The sequence below is a fragment of the Notolepis coatsorum genome (assembly GCF_963971535.1).
Source record: "Notolepis coatsorum genome assembly, chromosome: 15".
NCBI classification, from domain to species: Eukaryota; Metazoa; Chordata; class Actinopteri; order Aulopiformes; family Paralepididae; genus Notolepis; species Notolepis coatsorum.
Window position 1 is genome coordinate 52,556,331 of NC_140179.1, and position 18,508 is coordinate 52,574,838.

An 18,508-nucleotide genomic window follows, 5' to 3' on the forward strand; every position below is an offset into this window, starting at 1 on the left:
CACCTACCCAATCCAATGTACAGTTTCTACGCCTAATGTATATACTCTTTTCTTTCTGGACTCTTTTTGTATCACAAACAGTACTGTAAATGCAAATCTGGTATGTCATAAATGTATAGATGTAGCAGTACTGTCTATCTGTATGTCATGTATGTCATATATGTTACGATGAATTGAAAATGGGGGACCCTGATGTAAACAAGACGAAAGTCTTTCTCTGGTCTGCATCCCCTTAACAATTGTATGTATTGAGCTGTACTGTACTGTACCCATTCTGCAATCTGTTAATAAAGTTTTCATTCATTCATTCATTCATTCATTCATTCATTCATTCATTCATTCATTCATTCATTCATCTGAATAAAGGGGTGGATAAATAAATAAATTATACATTTTACCAATGTTTCCCTATCTTTTTTTTTTTTTAACTGACCAAATACATAATTAATTATACATCCAGCTGACTTGCACGATGCAATTTAATAATACTGCCAACAGAGGGCAGAAGTGGCATATATATAACCACCCTCTTCTAGAGCCAGAAACTATGGCCAGAAATAGCAGTCATATCCGCGTTATTTTTTTTCCTAGCCGCATTTCTCGGAGACGCTCTCTGATTGGCCCACGCCTGTTTCTACACTGGTACCAGGGGTCGGCAACCTGCGGCCTCGAGGCCGCATGCGGCTCTTTAGCCAATCAGCTGCGGCTCCCTGGCAAAAAAAAAAAAAAAAAAAATTACTTTTTTTTTTCTTATTTTGGAGATCGATGTCATACTGTGACACTGAAATGAAAAAATATTTCATCAACTTCATCAACATCAACAAGATATTTAGTCAACAAAAGGCTTACCTGTATGCCTGATATGTGTTGCGAAATTTGCGAACAATGAAAAATTTACCTTTTATTTTATAGATTTTCCACAAATAAGGGAAGGACTCTAATAGAGCTGCATATAGTTCAGGGTTTTATTTCAAAGTAGGTCTACATATGCCAGTGTTTTTTCTCCTTTTCTGTGTTTTATTTCAAAGTAGGTCTACACATGGTATTCTTTTTTCAAAGTGGACTACTTTCTATTTTATAAATGTTCCACAAATAAGGGAAGGACTCAAATATACCTGAATAGTTCAGGGTTTTATTTCAAAGTCGGTCTACAGACACCAGTGTTTTGTCTCCTCTTCTGTGTTTTATTAAAAAATAGGTCTACACAGCCAGTATTTTTTCTCCTCTTCATAATAGTTTGAGGTTTTCCTTTGGTAAAAACAGGTAAAAACAGCAATTAAAAAGTCAAAATTTTTCTTTTTGTTGCTTTATAATCCCATTAATGCAACAAACTGTGTGCTATAAGTATAAAGTATAATAAATTGCAAATTACTTTGGGTATGCAATTGTCAGGCGTTTTATGCTAAATGTGGGATATGCTTGGGGATATATAAAACGTGTTATCTTCATTTTAAGGGTAAATAGGTTGTGCGGCTCCCTGAGCATTTTATTTTGTGGGACGGGGGAAAAGTGGCTCTTTTGATAGTAAAGGTTGCTGACCCCTGGGTTAAGCTTAGGCACTCTTTCGAAGTTGGTTAAGGTTAGAGTTTGTCTTAGAGCAGTGGTCACCAACCTTTTTAAGCCCAAGATCACCTTTTTCTTTTTTGGTGAAGGCAAGATCTACCTATTGAAGCGTTGAGAGAAAAAGACAGCCAAGATTGTACTTTAAACTAAATGACTTTTATTTGCCTGTATTCTAATTACATGCAATGCTTTGGTCCAACATTAAAACGTCAAAGTAGAACTATTATGTACTTTCTCAGTCAGTGCTAATTGCAGTCATCTTATGCAGCATCACTTTTCACATCAAAACAAAAGTAGAACTGTAATGTGGACTTTCTCATATTATTAACATTGACAAACATATTTACAATTAGCATTTTATAAAGTAGAACTGTAATGTTTACTTTCTCAGTCAGTGCTAATTGCAGCATCACTTTTCACATCAAAACAAAAGTAGAACTGTAATGTGTACTTTCTCAGTCAGTGCTAAGTGCAGCATCACTTTTCACATCAAAACAAAAGTAGAACTGTATGTGTACTTTCTCAGTCAGTGCTAAGTGCAGCATCACTTTTCACATCAAAACAAAAGTAGAACTGTAATGTGGACTCTCAGGGTAAGATCTATTAAAAAAAAAAGAAAAAAAAAAAAAAAAATTTAATTTTCATGGAAAGATCTACAGGGATAGTCTCAAAGATCGACCAGTCGATCAAGATCGACGGGTTGGTGACCACTGTGACTTAGAGCATGGCGATAGAACATAGAACGCCAGGTAGTTTGCAGTCTGTTCGACGCGGAAATGGGCAAAGACACAGCTCGTCACGGATTGGGCAAACATGTCAGTGGCACTGGCCAATCAGAGAGCGTCTCCGAGAAATGCGGCTAGGAAAAGAAATAACGCGTCATATCCCCTTAATACCGGTATAGTATTAAAAAATATGCACACCCGAGCCGCTAGAGGTCGCCAAAGTGGCGTGTCGCGCCGGTGGGCAATATACGGGCCGTTGCGTGGTAAGTGGTAACAGGTATGTTCACATAATATTACCCAAAATGTTAGATGTTAATTCTGTTGTTGTTGTTGTTGTTGTTGTTGTTGTTGTTGTTGTTGTTGTTGTTGTTGTTGTTGTTGGTGTCCTGAAAATAACTAAATCGACTAAAGCCCGTTGATGTCTATCCCCCTGGAAGTCAACAAACAGAATCAAACCATTTCAGCTTCCAAAGTTATGTGAAGAGAAGGCCACGCCCCCTCAGCATACTGAGAGTTGGCTGTGCTGAGAGAAGGTGCACTAAAACAGTTACAACAAAACAAATGATACATCTGACTCTGAACAAATTATACTTATGACATTAACATTGCACAATAAGCAATTTGTTCCAGACCTAGGTTGATTGATTGATTGATTGAAAAGTTTATTAACAGATTGCAGAATGGGTACAGTACAGTACAGCTCAATACATACAATTGTTAAGGGGATGCAGACCAGAGAAAGACTTTCGTCTTGTTTACATCAGGGTCCCCCATTTTCAATTCATCATAACATATATGACATACATGACATACAGATAGACAGTACTGCTACATCTATACATTTATGACATACCAGATTTGCAAATGCAGTACTGTTTGTGATACAAAAAATGTCCAGAAAAAGAGTGTATATACATTTGACGTAGAAACTGTACATTGGAGGAGGTTGGGTGGGTGGGGTGGGGTTGGTGGGTGGGGGCTGTACATTGGAGGGGGGGGGGGATTGGGGTAGGGGGGGGGGACACTGTACACTGTACATTGAAATACTGACAAAGCCATACTTGGTAATTTATTGTACAACTGGGTTAAGACATTTGTAGGGGCCAGTTTCGAATTGCAGTCTCCCGTAGGTGTTCTTTGAGAGTGTTTTTGAAAGTGGGTAGTGATTCACATTCCTTTACAGCTTTGGGTAGGGCGTTCCACATTGATGTGGCATAATTGCGAAACGTGTTTAGTCCCTTGTTTGAGCCGAATCTGGGTTTAACATGATTTGTGGAGCTCCCTCTGGTGTTGTGATTGTGGTATTCACTGACCTTTGGGAAGTATTTTGACATGTATTAATGCAGGACCTGCTCAGAGGTCTTTAATTGGCATGCAATTATCCTCAACACAACACACACACCGGAACACACACGCATTCATTGTCTCTGTAGGATCGCCGATGCGATTCGTCTCTGCGATTAACCCATCCCGTCGTCCTTTCCCCCCCAAGGGCAGCCGGGAGCAGACAGGCGTCAACGTGAGCCGCGCCAGGGGACCAATCCAAGTGCTCCTGTCCGTCTTTGTCAAGGACGCCACAGCGTTAGCGATCTGTTGTTGTGCATGTTTTTCCATTGGGTTTTATCTTATCGGGGGGGAAACCCTTGCGAGCACGGGGAGAACATGCAAACTCCACACAGAAAGGCCCGGGAGATACCCCACCTGGGTACCTGGCATCATGGAAATCTGGTCCCCAAGCGGGAATCGAACCCTGGACCTTCTTGCTGTGAGGCGACAGTGTTAACCACTACACCACCGTGCCGCTATGTACATGGGTACCTTGGTCGCGTAGTGTATCTTGTAGACCAGGCCCATTGCAAGTTACTGTACTCTTGTCGTCTACTCTAAGCCATCCTAGGTTGTCAAAGTGGGCCGGGTGAGGTGGGTTCTAGGAGTCAGGTCAAGCAGTAGTCTGACTAGCTTGTTTTGAGATGTTTGTAATTTGTTTTTTAGTGCCTTTGAGGTGCTTTGGTACCATGAGGTGCAAGCATAGTCGTAGTACCCTTGAATGAGTGCTCCTGCCAGAGTCCTCAGGGTATTCTTGTTTACCAGAGAGGAGATCCGGTACAAGAATCGAGTTCGTTGGTTGACTTTTTTTTATTACATTGGATGCCATTTTGTCACAGGAAAGATTAGCCTCTAGGATGGAACCTAGGTAGGCAATTTCATCTTTCCTTGTGACAATATTGTCACCCACTGTAACCGAGAAGCTGTCGGTCTTGCTGAGTTTGTTATTTGAACCGAAGAGTATGGACTCTGTTTTGCCCATGTGTAATGATAGTTTGTTGTCGGCGAGCCATATGCAGATTTTGCCTAGTTCCGAGCTGAGGGCTTTTTCAACATGATGCCATCGGCGCTCTTTTGATCGCTCTTTTGATTGATGCCATCGGCAATCCTCTAGTTAGGCCTGTCATATTTATACCTGTGCGCGGGGACATGTTACAGCCAGTTTATTATTACATGACTGAACTACACACCACGTCCGTGTCATTATTATTGCATACTGTATACAGCATACAGAAACACAATTTATCACTGAATTGAAACATCATTGTACTGGGTCTAGGTTATATTGATAATATATCTATTTTTTTTATTATAATATTTAGAAAGGTGTGGAATAAAGGTATTGCTTTTCCCCCCAAAGAAATATTAAGATTGTGAATGAATAATTTTCAAAATGTTGTCAGATCCTAAATTAATGTTGTGTTTACCTTTTATCCAAAGAGCTTTACAACTCAAAGAGCGGTCGTCTGGTAATCGGAAGGTTCCCGGTTAGATTCCAAAGTGTCCTTGAGCAAGACTCTTAACCCCTAACATCTCCTGATGAGCAGGTTGGCACCTTGTATGGTTGCCTCCAGGCTCCGCCGTCTGTGTGTGAAATGAATGTGTGAGTGAATGGGTGAATTCGAGGCATAAGCTGTAAAGCGCTTTAGATAAAAACAATATAAATGCAGTCCATTTACTGACTAAAAACATACCCTTGTGGAAGTTGTGGCTTCCTAAGGATTTTGACACTCACTGGGCTTAAGAGATGAAATGATACATCATGTTTAAAGCCATATAATTTTAACTGTTTACTATTTTTAAAACATTTTTCCCCCATGATTAACATTAATAGCCCAATCTCAAGATATCTGTAACAAATATTTCCGAATTTTAACCACTTATATTTGTGTTCGTTTGATACCAAGTATGTTTTTATTGAAAAAATTCATATTCATATCCATATTCATCATATTTCTATAAATTTTAGACACCATATTACAGCATGTGAAAAATGGACAAAATTCCTGTGAATAAGAATCTGCCATTATAAAAAAGAAAGGTTGACTATTTCGGTCAGAAATAGCGGTCAGAAATAGCCGTTAGTAAGCGTTAATAAGCACTGGTTAGTACTAATCTATTACTAAAAGGTATGTATTGTTTTTTTTTGAATGCCTGGTGTAATTATTCTGTTTATTTATCGATATATGATGTGAAAATTAGAGATTAGAGATAAAAATAAAAAAATAATTAGACGCTAGGGATATGGGAGGTACCCTATGAAGTAAAATGAAGATATGGCCCCAATTTCATGAAATAATAATAAACACAGACACCGCTGTGCTCACACACAAAGTCAAGAAAGTAGAAAAATAGTAGAAATCATGACCAGGAAGCCACAAGGGTTAAAACGGTGTCATTCCCCCTTAGAGTCACTCATGCTGCTCTGAGTCACACTCTGAATTGAAAAGATGCTCACTATGTCATCTCTAATTCACTGACCTGTACATTCCCTACTGTTTATTTTGTGTGGTTGTAGCCGAGGTCCAGATTGAGAGGATCTTGGCCAAGACTCTGCAGCTAGTGGTGCTGGACGCCTGAATACTTAAGACAACAAATGTTTGTTTCCGCGTCTCTGATTGGCCAGATCATGTGACATGTACGCGCAATCGTGGGACCGCAAGTTTCTACACTGGTTAAGCTTAGGCGCTCTTTCGAAGTTGGTTAAGGTTAGAGTTTGTCTTAGAGCAGGGGTGGGCAATTATTTTTCCCGGGGGGCCGAATGAGCAACTGAAAATATGTTGGAGGGCCGGGCCAAAATTCCAAACTAAATTATGCATAATATACATTTTATTTCTATATAAAAAGCAGTAAATGGCATTGTTTTGACCCCTGGTAAGAGTGTATGTTATTATTTGGCAATTAAAAGGTGAGGTTAGCTTTCAAAAATATCATTTATTCAAATAGAATTTATTTCCAAAATGATAAACAAAATGTGAAACAAAGGGCATGTATGAAAAAGTGCTATACAAATAAAGTTATTATTTTGAGTTTCATATACTATTGAAACAAGGATTTTCTTAGCTTTCTAAAGACATCACATCTTATAGCCAAAATAAACAAGACATGTCACTGAACTGTGTAAAGAAAAGTGTCCCAGTAGCCTTTTTTACTTTACATGCCTATATTAAACATTTAATGTTTTCAGAACTGTGCAAAAAAAAAGAAGAAAAAAAAGATCAAGTGTCCCATTTCACTTGTTATATTTCCACATTTTAGTGTTCTTCAGCTCTTTTATTTTTTTCATTCAGTGTGATAAATCCAGTCTCTGTTGAGCTTTAACAAGTCTGTGGGAGCTATTAACTATTTTTACATTTATTTGTTATGTGATTTTGTAGTATTAATTTGTTTACGGCCATATTATTTAAGTTATGAGTCGCAGCTAAATGCTTTTACTTTGAAGGGGTTCTGGGCAATTGGGAAGCACAGCTGGGTGTATTTAGGTAATTAGAGGCAATAGCACAGTGGGCATCAGGGAAGGTATATGGTTTTTACCAGCGTCAGGAGATCATATAGAATCAAACATAATTTTTCTGTATTCTTTGATTAACAGACAATAAACACCACAAAACAGTCAAATGCTGTCTGGACAATGGACTTCCTGATCTGCGTGAGATTCGCTGCCCTGGTGCTTCAGTGGCTTTTTAGTTTTTATTAGTTGTTGTTGACAAATAGCCACTACATAAAGTAAAAACCGTTCCTTATTGAAGCGGACACTTTTTATTGTTGTTTTGGATTTTTGCCGTTGGACGTTTTGGACATGGAAACACCACGCTCAAACGGAGGATCATTCAGATCAGAGGACATGGATGCTGGCGCTCCAGCGTTTGGTCTGGAGATCGAAGACTATGATCAGTGACTTTTGTGAAGCTTGAATTGCCTTGGATCAACCTGTTAAAGACACGATCGGAGAACGGAGGACCACACGGTCTAATGGACGTCGCACTCGAACAAAACAACATCATTGGTATGTGAAGAATAATCCGTCAGTTTTATTGGAAAAAGGCAAACTTATTGGAGTGACTGAATTATTGTCTCGCGACGCTAAATGATGTTGATGAATATTGGGAGTTGTTGAACTTCATTGTAAAGACATTCATTCATAAATCTCCGACGTGAAGTTGGCTGTATGAACCAATCAGACAATATGGAGCAGCTGGTTGGGACATATGAGACAACGCCTGTGGTTGGTTCAGATGTTGCAAGTGTGGAGAATGTTGCTCCGCCCAAGCCCTCTGTAAAACGGGGCATCAAGTTTACCGCAAAAGGGTTGGCATTTTACATGCAAACATGTCAAGAAAAGAGGTCTGCAAAAATCAAACAGGCCAAGAAATACATTGAACCAATACGTACCTTGCTGAAATCTACTGACAATGTGAACTATGTACAAGCTCATTTGAGTAACTTCATCAATTGTTATGAGGACGCTAAGGACATGCATGAGTCTTTCATAAATATGGATTTGCCTGAGGAAGAGGTTAAAAGGCAAAATACATGTTTCAATGCAACAATAATGAAATTTTGTAATTTCACAGAGGATGTAAGGGTTTGGTTGTCTGCTGCTGGGCACCCTCAGGTGGAATCAAATGCAAATATTGACAATGAAACTAATGATGTTGTTGAAACAAATGAAGATGATGATGAGGCTCAATCTAAACAAAGTGTTGTTATTGATGATATCAATCCTGAGGACAGTGCCTCTAACATTTCATGTACAAATGAAAAGCAACAAAAGCCACACTCCAGTGTATCAAAGACATCATCGACCGCGTCTACCAGGCTAAAGGCGGAGGCTGACAAAGCATCACTACTGGAGCGGATGAAAGCCTTAAAAAGGAAACATGAGTTGGAAACAAAGCAGGAGGAACTAAGGAAGGAAAAGGAACAGTTTGCTCTGGAAACTGACCTAGCTGCAGCCAATGCGAAAATCAATGTGCTGGAAACCAATTCAAAATGTAACTCTAAAAGGTCGGATGGAATGAACTCGTATCTGGACAGGAATATAGCTCAAAGAATGACAGGCCAACTCAATCCTCAAGCTGGTCAATTTGTCCCGCAGGGAAATAACATGCAAAATTAATTTCATCCTGAGGCCCAGGCTGTCACTGTAAGGCCCAAAGGACCATCACAGACCATCGGGTTTAAAGATGCATCACAGACTGTCAGGCCTAAACAAATGGCAGTATTACAGACGGACCTCAGACCACTATACACTCAAGCACCAACACAAGAGGTCCATGATGCTCAACAGACAGGACGAGCATCCTCCCTGAATATGGCATGCAATAATGACACCCAAAATGACATTGTGAATATCATGCAACGCCAAACTGACATCACTACAATGTTGGTACAGCAAAATTTGGCATCTTCTCTACCAGTGAGAAATATAGCCATATTTGATGGTGATCCTCTTCAGTATCATTCCTTCATCAGATCCTTTGAAAGTTGTGTTGAGGTTAAAACCGACAATGCAAGTGATTGTTTACACTTTTTAGAGCAGTACACCAGGGGACAACCAAGAGACCTGGTGAAAAGCTGTCAGCACCTACCCTCTGTTCAGGGATATCAACGCGCTAAATCCCTGCTTGCTGAACATTTTGGAAATGAATACAAAATTGCTTCTGCTTATATGGACAAAATTGATAGCTGGCCTCTGGTTAAAGATGAAGATGTAAAATCACTACAATCATTTTCTCTGTTCTTGCGAGAATGCTCTAATTTAACACAGAGAATCATGCAAATGAATGAGTTGGACATGCCATCAAACCTCAGGAACATTGTGATGAAGCTTCCTTATAAGCTGAGGGAGAAATGGAGGAACATCGCATGTGATTTGCAGGAGCAACGTGGTTGCAGAGCACTATTTATTGACCTTGTGAACTTTGTTGAAAAACAAGTTAGAATTGCCTCTGATCCACTGTTTGGAAATATTCAGGATTCAAAATGTACCAGCCGCAACAAACCCCCCATTGATTTGACAGTCAACCAAGGCAAAGGAAACAGAGCACCTTTGCCACCAGGGTCACTGCAATGAAAGAAGGAAACAACAAAAGGTACATGGATAATAAGATCAAGTCCTTCTCTGCCCAAAGTCACATCAAATGCTGTTTATTCTGCCAACGAACAAGCCACTCACTTGAAAAATGCTCACAGTTTAAGTTAAAGATACAAAAGGACAAAATACATTTCATAAAGGAGCATGGAATTTGTTTTGGTTGCTTGAAAGTGGGACACATAAGCAAAGACTGCAGGAGTCGATTGGATTGCAGTGTGTGTCAGCAAAAGCATCCATCAGTCCTACACATTGAGCAGAAGGGTATAAGTACACCTTTTAATAAGGCAGAAGAGCCTGTGAGCCATCTGAGTGTAACATCTGTTCAGTCTCAAACATGTGGCCGTATAGGGGCCGGAGATGAGGACAATGCTGTGTTTTCGATTGTTGCAGTTCAAGTGAAAAGCCAAGTGACTGACAGAGTTGTGCAGACATATGCATTCTTGGATCCGGGAAGTTCCGGTACTTTTTGCACTCATAACCTGGCAAAGAGACTGGGGCTAAGTGGCAAGCCAGCCAATATTCTATTACGAACAATGGGGCAAGAGAAAATTGTGAGCACCAATGTATTGTCTCACTTGGAAGTGTCTGGCATGAATAAGGAGGATTTTATTGAATTGCCCAATGTCTTAACCCAAAGAGCTATGCCAGTGTCACGTGTGAACATTCCACGACAGGATGATGTGGAAAAATGGCCTTACTTGAGTAACATAAAGCTGCACGACTTGAATGCAGATGTGGATTTGCTCATCGGAACTGATGCAGCAAAAGTAATGGAACCATGGGAGCTGATCAACAGCCAAGGTGAAGGACCATATGCAGTCAGAACAAGAGTCGGCTGGGTCATAAATGGACCACTTAGGAGTGGAAGTAACAGCAGAGTTAAGACTGGCTGCTCTGTTGTCACAACAAATCGAATATGTGTGGAACATCTGGAAGAAATGCTCATGAAGCAATAAAACCATGATTTTAATGAAAAAACATCAGAGGGGTCATTGGAAATGTCAAGGGAGGACATTCAATTCATGAAGATAATGAGAAGAACAACAGAGTTGAAAGATGGACATTATTACATTGACTTACCTTTCAGAGAAGAGGAACCGGTCTTGCCAAATAATCGCTGTGTTGCAGAGCAGCGACTTCAAGGCCTTTGAATTTTTTGAAAAGAACATCAAGTTTAAAGAGGAGTACACCTCATTTATCAATGATATGCTGGTTCAAGGTTATGCTGAAGTTGTACCCATTGAACAGCTGGAACAAGATGAGGGAAAAGTGTGGTACATTCCCCACCATGGAGTACATCACCCCACCAAAGGAAATCTGAGGGTTGTATATGACTGTGGAGCCTCATTCAAAGGAACATCTCTGAACTGTCAGCTCTTGCAGGGCCCCGATCTCACCAACACTCTTATGGGGGTCCTCATTCGCTTCAGGAAAGAGCCTGTCGCAATCATGGCTGACATCAAGGCCATGTTTCATCAGGTGCGGGTGCCTGATAAACATGTGAACTTTCTTCGCTTTCTTTGGTGGCCTCAGGGCAACACTGACCAGGAACCAAGGGAATATAGAATGAGGGTACATTTGTTTGGAGCTGTTTCATCCCCCAGTTGCGCCAATTATGCCTTGAGGCGAACTGCAGAGGACAATGCAACTCACTTCCCTCCTGAAGTGATCAAAACAGTCAATCACAACTTTTATGTAGACGACTGCCTGAAGTCTACATCCTCGGAGGGAGATGCAATTAAGCTTGTAAAGGATTTGACTCTGCTCTGTAGTCAGGGAGGATTCAGCCTTCAAAAATGGGTGACAACCAGCCGTTATGTTTTGTCATCGATCCCAGGTGACATCAGAGCAGCAGAGATGAAAGAGCTGGATTTGGACAAAGATCACCTGCGTATGGAAAGAGCACTTGGACTGCAATGGTGCGTTGAGTCCGACCAGTTCAGCTTTAGGACTTCATTACAGCCACGCCCACAAACCAGGAGAGGTATCTTGTCGGTGGTCAGCTCTCTGTATGACCCTATAGGATTTTTGGCTCCTTTTACAATGCCAGCCAAGTTACTGTTGCAGGAGCTTTGCCGGCAAAACCTGAAGTGGGATGAACACATTTCCCCCTCCTTCTCCAAACAGTGGTCTGATTGGCTAAGCGACCTCCAAAGGATGAGTGTATTCAAGGTGGAACGCTGTATCAAAACCCTGAACTTTGAAACATCTGTGACAGCACAAATTCATAATTTTGCTGATGTCAGTGAAGCTGGTTATGGTACAGTATCGTACCTGAGACTGAAGGATAAAGATAGAGACGATAAGGTGCATGTTTCATTTCTTGCCGGAAAGGCCAGAGTTGCACCTCTGAAGCACATCACCATTCCTCGTTTGGAACTCACAGCAGCAGTCCTTGCTGTCCGAATGGATGGCATGCTTCAAAGGGAAATACAGTGGCCACTGGAGAAGTCAGTGTTTTGGACCGATAGCACGACTGTCATCAAATACATCTCCAATGAAACCAGACGTTTTCATACGTTTGTTGCCAACAGAGTCACTGTAATCAGAGAAGCTACAGATGTTGACCAGTGGAAGTATGTGGGCTCCAAGGTCAATCCTGCTGATGAAGCATCACGTGGATTGAGAGCTGAAGAATTTCTCACACACGGAAAATGGATTAAAGGCCCAGATTTCCTGTATTTGCCTGAAAATGAGTGGCCTACACTGGAAATGGATTCAGTGATTCCCATTGATGACCCGGAGGTCAAAAGAGAAGCGGCAATGAATGCCATTGTTAAGGATTCAGAAAATCCAACAGACCATCTCATCAGCTACTTCTCATCTTGGAAGAAGCTTAAAACGTCTGTTGCCTGGTTCCTTGAACTTAAAGGACTTCTGTTGCTTCTGAGTAAAAAAAGAAAGGAACTTAAAGCTACCGAAGATGACAAAGATGCTGCAGTGAAAAGTACAGTTGAACAGAAACTCAAGAGCTTCAAAGCCACACTCTGTGGAAAACATTTGACTCCAGACGATTGTGATGAAGCAGAAAAGGCAATAATTTGTTTTGTTCAGAAACACAGGTTCAAGAGTGAAATTGCCTCCCTCAAACATGGCTTAAATATCGTCTCCAAGGACAGCCCACTGTACAAACTAGACCCCATACTGGAGGACAACATCCTCAGAGTTGGTGGTCGTTTGAACAGGTCTGCATTACCATCAGAAACCAAGCACCCTGTCATTCTTTCCAAAGACCTGCATGTCTCCCAGCTAATTTTACGTCATATCCATCAACAACTAGGACACGCTGGGAGGAACCACATGTTGTACAGACTTCGACAGAGGTATTGGATAATCAATGCCAATTCAGCTGCAAGGAAGACTATTACAGAGTGCATGGTGTGTAGACGGCACAGAGGAAAACTTGGGGAACAGAAGATGGCAGACCTGCCTGAAGAGCGAGTTGTGCCAGACAAGGCTCCTTTTACTAAAGTGGGAGTTGATTATTTTGGGCCCATAGAAGTGAAAAGAGGAAGAAGCCTTCTAAAAAGGTATGGAGTGATTTTCACTTGTCTGACCAGCCGTGCAATACACCTGGAGGTGGCACATTCACTTGACACAGACTCTTGCATTAACGCCTTGCGGAGATTCATATGCAGAAGAGGCCCTGTGTCAAATTTAAGATCTGATAACAGCACAAATTTTGTTGGAGCAAACAAAGAATTGAAGCAAAGTCTTGCTGCTTTGAATAATGCAAGGATCCAGGATGCCTTAATTCAGGATGGAATTAAGTGGAGCTTTAATACGCCAACAGCCTCACACCAAGGTGGCGTTTGGGAGCGTCTCATTCGATCAGTAAGGAGTATACTGACCTCTGTTCTTGGACAGCAGGTTTTGGATGATGAAGGCCTGCAGACACTGTTTTGTGAAGTAGAGGCGATACTAAACGATAGACCCCTCACAAAAGTGTCTGATGACCCTAATGACCTTGAGGCCCTCACCCCAAACCATATTCTCCTGCTGAAAGGAAAACCCATATTTCCCCCAGGACTCTTTGAAAAGAGTGACCTGTACATCAGAAGAAAATGGAAGCAAGTACAGTATATCGCAGAGCTGTTTTGGAAGAGATGGACATCCGAATACTTACTTGTGATGCAGGAAAGACAGAGATGGGCAGCTCCGAAAAGAAACTTCTCCCCAAGAGATATTGTCATTATTGCCGATGCTACAGCTCCAAGAGGATCCTGGAAGATGGGTCGAGTTTTGAGTACCAAGTCCGACTACAAAGGATTGGTCCGGTCTGTGTGCATCCAAACTAAAACCAGCGTTTTGGAGAGACCTGTGACAAAGATCTGCCTGCTGGTGGAGGCCACAGAATAATAATAATACCTGTTCTATCTATTCTCTCTTTCTATCCTGTCTTCTTACCATCTGTTTTCTTTCAGTGGCAGCAGAGAAGGAGACACAGAAGACGCTTGAATAGAAAGAATAGCTCCCTTACATGTTATATATATATATAAGGGTAATTGTGACTCACAATTAGGGGCCGGTTTGTGGGAGCTATTAACTATTTTTACATTTATTTCTTATGTGATTTTGTAGTATTAATTTGTTTACGGCCATATTATTTAAGTTATGAGTCGCAGCTAAATGCTTTTACTTTGAAGGGGTTCTGGGCAATTGGGAAGCACAGCTGGGTGTATTTAGGTAATTAGAGGCAATAGCACAGTGGGCATCAGGTAAGGTATATGGTTTTTACCAGCGTCAGGAGATCATATAGAATCAAACATAATTTTTCTGTATTCTTTGATTAACAGACAATAAACACCACAAAACAGTCAAATGCTGTCTGGACAATGGACTTCCTGATCTGCGTGAGATTCGGGCCCCGTTCCCCGTACCTGGATAACTGAGTTAGCCGGATAACTTTCGGTGAAGTCTGACTTAAGCCGGACTTTCCGGCTCCCCGTACCTGGATTGTCCAGATCACCATGACAACAGATCCAAAAGTTTGAGCCTGGTCGAAAGCAGGGTTTAAGTTCAAGTTAGCCGGATCAACCATCGCCACGCCCCCGCAAAGAAGTGACAGCCTGTTTCCTGAAATTATTCCCACAGTCTACGATCTGCATTATACCATTCTGAATTACGTTTTTGTGCTCCATTCTTCCAGAGGGGGCTTTTGAAATGTAAAATAGACCCAAAATGCTGATACTAAATTCACTTTGTCCTAAATAATGCACGTTATATATACCGTGGCGCTCGCTCGGTGCGATGTACACATTTATGTGGTTATTTTAATTGTAACTGGGATTAAGATGTCTGATGAGATGCGCTGTTTGACGGATTTGAGAAATTGAATGAGCCGTTGACGTCACATTAATGAATGAGGATAAAGAAATAAAACTTCATTCAAAATAAAGAATATTCTAAACACGGGTCTCTCGTTCATTAATGTATAAACAATGAATTTATCCCATCTGGCACAGTGGCTCAGCGGTAGTGCTCAAGCCTGCCACGCGGAGGCCAGCCGTGTATAGGTGTAACAGACTGACAGCCAATGAAATGGGGTGCATTTGTCACGCTGTCCAAGGAGCTGAACTGCTCTCGTGCAGCCGTGTTCGAATCCCGGTCGGGGCAAAAGCCTGTCATACATTATCAAAGATAAACAGCTATGTTGAATCAATAAACATGAATATCACTAAATAAACATGAATATTGCACAGATTTAGATTATAATAGTAAAGCTATTATAATAGTTCAATGGTTGTGATGGCAAAGTTCGTGTCAGGTTCCTTACTGTATATTTGCATATCGTATGTCACAAATGTAACAGTACTATATACCTGTATGTCATGTATGTCCTTGTCATAAATGTCATGTATGTCATAAATGTCACTATGAATTGAAAATGGGGGACCCTGATGTAAACAAGACAAATGTCTTTCTCTGCTCTGCATCCCCTTAAACATTTTGTGTATTGAGCCGTACTGTATTGTACCCATTCTGCAATCTGTTAAATAAAGTTTTCATTAATTAATTCTGTCCCCGTCTCTCCTTGTTGCACATATTTAGATTATCATTAGATTGTAGCGGCAGAGGTTTTTGTCAACTTAAATCATGTTTCTTAATTTATGCACAGGAGGACTGTGTGTGGATGACCACAGGCCTGTGGTCCCCAACACCTCTGGGGTCAAACACCATCTCCTCAGTCTTCTTAACATTTAAAACCAGACAGTTATTGTCGCACCAGTTTACAAACCACTGGATTTCCAAATAATAGTCAGCTAGGTCACTGTCATTCTTAATTAGAGCTAAAATGGCAGCGTCATCAGGAAATGTTCATATCATATCTGGTGAATTACCTAGCTCATGGAAGTCGGCCATGGTTCTCCCCTTGTTAAAGGGCGGAGACCCCTCTGACCTAAATAATTATCGCCCTATTTCCAGATTGTCTGTAATGGCCAAAGTCTTTGAATCGCTTGTAAACAAACTGAAAGAGTTTCTAGCTGACCATAATATTCTTAACAAGTCTCAGTCAGGCTTCAGATCCATAGTACTTCAGCGACTATGCTAGTCTCAAATGACATAATTGAAGCACTAGACAAGAAAAAACACTGTGCAGCATTGTTTGTTGATCTGTCTAAAGCGTTTGACTCTGTGGATCACGCATTACTGCAGAGGCTTGGCTGCATATAGGTCTTGGTAAAACGGCTTTGAGCTGGTTTAAAAACTATCTATCTGAAAGAACTGTGTCTCAGTAATAATAATAATAATAACTTTATTTGTATAGCACCTTTCATACAGGGGATTGCAGTTCAAAGTGCTTTACATCAGTAAGAAATAAAACATAAAATCAGTGTAAAACAAGCAGCAAGAGCAAAGCATAAAGTGGGATAAAATAATGCAGATATATTAATCAATTCATATCAGAACCTCACGTTCCAATATGCTTCTGTAATCTGTTACAAAACATGATAAGGTTATAGTATGCACCCAGCAGATAGTGGGGCGTAAAGATAAAAGTAGAAATAAGTCAAATGAGCAGACATATAAAATCACAGTTTTTCACATTAGGATCTAACATCCTTTAGGGCCACCTTGTTTATGGTTTGATTCAGTTTTAGTAGAATGTAAAATACATGAATGATGAAATGAGCACATAAAGTGCAGACATACTATAAAATCCTCTGATATATAAAATAAAGGAGAATAAAGACATCCCTCCAGGCCTCCAACTCCCTCTGAAAAAACTCTGTCTCAACAAAGTCCTGGAATGGCATCCTGGGATTGGTGAGTCCTTCTGCTGCATAGGTCTGGAAGACCTTAGTGGAGCAGTAGAAGTACAGTATCTCACCGCTCCAGTCTGATAAAAAAAAAAGTGGATGGTGGAGCCATCTCTGAGGAACCGGGACTTTGGCTGACCACAGGCGAGGCAGTTGTGTGTCCTCTTGTCTTGGGGAGCCGCTGTTGTTGTTGCTGCTGCTGCTGCTTCTCCAGCATGTCACTGAATGAATGAATGAAAACTTTATTTAACAGATTGCAGAATGGGTACAATACAGTACGGCTCAATACACACAATTGTTAAGGGGATGCAGACCAGAGAAAGACGTTTGTCTTGTTTACATCAGGGTCCCCTATTTTCAATTCATAGTGACATTTATGACACACACAACATACATGACATCATGACATTTATGACATAGGGACATACATGACATACAGGTATATAGTACTGTTACATTTGTGACATATACGATATGCAAATATACAGTACTGTTACCCATAGATCCTAACTATTATAATAGTTCAATGGTTGTGATGGCAAAGTTTGCGTCAGGTTCCTTACTGTATATTTGCATATCGTATGTCACGTAACAGTACTATTGTTTCTGGCTTAAAGGCCAACCTTCATGTTGTATTTTTGTTCAATAAACAATGTGGACTAAACCTTCAACAATACACAGAAGGTTAACCCTTTCACTGCCACACGACAGCCGGTTAACCCTGTAAACCTTCTAGTCCCAAAACATTCTGTGACTAATTCAGTGCAGATTGTAATGTATTGTCATCATGCAGCACAAGTACAGTACAACTAAAAGAGGTTTGGCATCCAACCAGAGTGACTATGTAGCAGTAACGTGAAATAGTAATATACACTGTACAGGTGGTTAAACTGGGTATAACATATATAAATTAGTACTATGAGTACTACATGTATGTACAGAGTTGTAGTATTAATATGTACAGTGATACAGGTATAAAGACACTATGGTATAAGTCATACTGGCCAGCAGTGTAACTAGTAAGAGTAGGTAAGAGATATGTACAGATTTAGATATAGTATTAATATGTACAGTGATACAGGTATAAAGACACTATGGTAGTAAGTCATACTGGCCAGCAGTGTAACTAGTAAGAGTAGGTAAGAGATATGTACAGATATAGATATAGTATTAATATGTACAGTGATACAGGTATAAAGACACTATGGTAGTAAGTCATACTGGCCAGCAGTGTAACTAGTAAGAGTAGGTAAGAGATATGTACAGATATAGATATAGTATTAATATGTACAGTGATACAGGTATAAAGACACTATGGTAGTAAGTAATTCTGACCAGCAGTGTAACTAGTAAGAGTAGGTAAGAGATATACAGATTTAGATATAGTATTAATATGTACAGTGATACAGGTATAAAGACACTATGGTAGTAAGTCATTCTGACCAGCAGTGTAACTAGTAAGAGTAGGTAAGAGATATGTACAGATATATATATAATTATATACCAATGATGTAAACTACCCATAATTGATCAGT